The following is a 4,188-nucleotide window of genomic DNA, read 5'->3' on the forward strand; positions in this document are numbered from 1 at the left end:
TGATGAGGGCAACGAATATACAAATGTGCTTTATACAATTGATGTATGTATGGGTTGTGATAAGAGTTGTATGAGCCCCTAATAAAATTAATTTTTTTAAAAAGAAGACCAAAATCCTTACAACTGGACCAATAGGTAGCAGCATGATAAATGGAGAAGAGATTGAAGTTATCACAAGTTTGTCTTGCTTGGATCCACAGTCAATATTCATGGAAGTAGCAGTCAAGAGATGAAGCAACAACACGTTAGGTAAATCTACTGCACAAGAACTCATTATAGTACTGAAAAGCAAGGCTGCTACTTTCAGGCCTAAGGTGTACCTGACTCAAGACATAGTATTTTCAATCACCTCATATGCATGTGAAAGTTGGATATTGAATAAGGAAGACCGAAGAAGAATTGATGCATTTCAATTGTGGTGTGGGAGAATATCGAAAATAGCAGAGATTGTTAAAAGGACAAAACAATTTGTCTTGGAATCAATAAGGCCAGAGTTCTCCTTAGAGGCAAGGATGGCAAGACTTTGGACATGTTAGGAGAGACCAGTCCCTGCAGAAGGACATCATGCTTGGTAACACGGAGGGGCAGGGAAAAACAGAAAGACCTTCCATGAGATGGACTGACACAGTGGCTACAACAATGGGCTCCAGCTTAGCAACAGTTGTGAGGATGCCGTAGGACCAGGCAGTGTTTCATTCTGTTGTGTGTAGGGTTGCTATGGCACAGAGACAACTGACAGGATGGCACCTAACGACAACAATGTATAACATTCCTGTTGCACCTTGGAGGGATAAAAGTGCTGCATCCCACAATCTTTGACAAAATAAGGGTATGCATTTCTTAGTCCTTCCTTCTTTCCACCAGCCGACTCCTCTAATAACACTTTTCTTGTGTGGAAACTTAGTGTCTATAATGGTCATTTTTGTTCAGTAGAAGGCAAGAAGAGTTGTCTTTGGAGAGTCAGGCTGCAGACATGATGCACCAGGCAACAAAATAAAGCCACTACAATAAAAATAAATAATTGGCTTTAAAAATAGTTGTCTTGACCTATAATTCACCTATCGTGCACTTCCAGAGTCTCAAGTCACAGTAGTTTTAGCACACAGCCGGGGGCACCAAGGGCTGGGCAGACACTAGGTCTAAAGTGTCTAATTAGGAACATAGTGCTGGGCTCATTCTTCCCTTACATGCTATGTAAGTATTGTTAAGCGCACCCCCCCTCCAAATGAGAAGTTGCTCCTCCCAGTTTTCTGACCAACAGAAATATAAATGCCTCCTTTGAAATATAGATGCTCCCTTCCCCACATTTTGACTGACTTCCCAGTAAAGTTCCCTCGTTATTCTTGTAGGAACGTCTATTGATTTGGCATTAACTTATCAAAATGTTGTATGGCAGCAAATGAGTGGCCTTCCCCCACATCCCCCATCTGAAGTGACCCCAGCTGAGATGAAGTCTCTTCTGTCGAAGTCATTTTTAAGATGTACATATAAGGAGGCTCATGTATCAATTCACCAGGAAGGACTGCTACCTATTTGTTTGGGGGACTGATTTGAAGCTTATGTAACTTGTCACCAGAAGCCTGTCTACTTCGTGGTGTTCATGGTTACAGTAGCGGACTCATATAATATTTGTCCTTTTGTTATTGACTAACGTTCCAAAATATAAACATGCACACACATATGTTTCTTACATGACTGTTAGTGGTCCAAATAATTGTTATATAATGTATGTATGTATGTATGTATGTATGTATGTATGTGTGTGTCAGGGGAGGCCAGCCCCAAACAACTATCATGGGTTTGTAGGCGCAACTATATGGTTATAATTTATAAAGATTACAGTAAAGTCATAGAAGACAGGAGATAGAGTAAAATAAAGGGGTCAGACACATTTTATGGTGGCATGCTCACCTCAGCCCTTCTTGGTGGCCCTCGTGGGAATGTGGGAGATGGAGAGGGCAGGAGAGAGAGCGCGCAATTTATTTCTAACCAAGACATATATCTTTGGGGGTGTGCAAGCCCCCTGATTACAGGTAGTGACCTATGTCACAGGAAGGAGTTGTTCCATAGCAAGACAGCAATGGAAAGGGGATGATATAGGTGTATACCCACAATAAGAAGAGGAGGGATTAAGGGTACCCCTGTGACAAGAAGGGCGGATCCTAGATTCACGATGGCAGCCTAACCTGGATTGTCCTTGAGCCGGAGACTTGATTTATTCTAAGCTTTCCAGGGAAAGCAATCCACTGCCCTTAACCACAGAGAGTGAGCCCCACCTATGGCAGGGCAGACAACCACCCATGGCAGGGCAGACAACAGGGTCTGCTTGCTCTGGATGGCTGATGCCTTCAGGGAGACAACTTGACAATACTTTACCATTAGTTGCAAGCAGTGTTCTATGTCTGACATATATTGGGGGAGACAAGCTGGGGAAAGACCTTTTTATATCGTGTGTGTGTGTGTGTGTGTGTGTGTGTGTGTGTGTGTACTCGAGTATAAGCCAACCCGAATATCTGCCAAGACACCTATTTTACCACAAAACTGCATTTAAAATGTGCTGAAAAGCTAGGCTTATACTCGAGTATATAATATATATATGAAAGGTAACAGATTAGAAATAGAAGGAGTTGTCTCCACTGAATGGCTACCCAAAACGAAAATTAGCTGGCCATGCCACAATACAGGGGTTGGAAAGGAATCAAGCACACGTTAGACACCTGTGGGCGCAATCCAAAACAGACAGTGTTCAGATTCTGAGACATAATCCATAACACAGATCTGCTTGAGTTTAGCCACTAATCCATCCAAACCTGAGCATGCCCAAACTAAGGCCACCGATGGCAGGTAAAGGTCAACCTCCACAGGTCAATGTCACAAGTGCACCTAAACTCAGCCAACAAGATCAGCCAATACCCTCAACAATGCCCCCACTCCCTGCCCAGCAGCCTTCGGGGATCAGAGGGGATAATAGCAGACTGAGGGCAAAACTCTCTCTTTCAGGTGCTCTCTTGCAGGTGGGGATGTAGGATCTCTCCCGTGTAAGGGACACACCTGCAACCTGGCTGGGCACACCCAAATGAAGAATGTATTGCCTCCAAAATTAGCAGAGGCTAACCCTATTTAGTTGCAGAATGGGCAGATACCATTGCTAAGGGTGATTCAAATGGTGTAAAATAAAATATTCTGGTTGAGTTTCCATTCTTGCTAGAAGTTAGACTTTAGACATGGTGAGAAATGCTAAAAACAAAGCTAAATTTCTTGTCAATGGAAAAAAACTTTAGGTTAGTGTCCTATCATCATGAGGTCAGCAATTTGCTGGGTCTCCAGAACAGCCCACATGGATCTAGGATCGGAGCGTTTCATATCCGTTGTCCAATGGGCTGCACTTCCATCTGGATTCTATTGAACTTCTTGCCACCATCAGCTTTCCCACGTGCTTTCTTTGTAAAATATCGACATCTGTGAAATATATGTAATTCACAATCACATTCTTTCCAAAGGTCATCCCTAAGAAATACAGACGGACTTAATCAAGAAAAATATAAAGCACTATAAAAATAAAGCCACGTCGATTCACATTACATTAACAATTAAAATAAAATAATGGTTGTCCTCCTTTGTGGCATTGCAATTTTCTGTGTGCATATGCAATCTATTTTTGTAACCACTGTCTATGGACACGGATGAAGAAAAAGTGAGGTAGAGGACCATCAATAAGCAATGAACCCTGGGTCACTTACAAGTCAATTGGTTGTTGCTGATGTGTTTCCATTGAGTTATTTATAAGTAATTTTTTTCAGTTTTCCATCTAGTTGTTCCCTCCCTTCAGAGAGCCGTGTTTATGAATTATGGAAAATGTTTCTATCCATTGGTGAGCACTTATTGCCAAGAGAAATACAAAGCATGTGAAACTGAAATAGTGAGTATCTACTTCTTCGGTTACTCTCATCAGCCAGGGGTTGGTTTCAAAACATGTCTTTTGTCCAATTGCCCATACCCTTTTCAAACTCTGGACTTGTTTGTTTAGAACATTTGTTTGAAAGCATACTTTTCTCTGTGTGCCATGCAGACAAATGCTTTGGCGTTCTGTCTGCATTTTGCTGTGGAAAAGTGCTCACCTTTCAGCAGCACAGCGGCCTGTTGCCTTTTTGTGTGGTTCCCCCCCCCCAGCCTATTGTGGTTCTTCCC

Source organism: Echinops telfairi, unplaced genomic scaffold (assembly GCF_000313985.2).
Source record: "Echinops telfairi isolate 266 unplaced genomic scaffold, ASM31398v2 ScPeMD7_1;HRSCAF=3_0, whole genome shotgun sequence".
Lineage (NCBI taxonomy): Eukaryota > Metazoa > Chordata > Mammalia > Afrosoricida > Tenrecidae > Echinops > Echinops telfairi.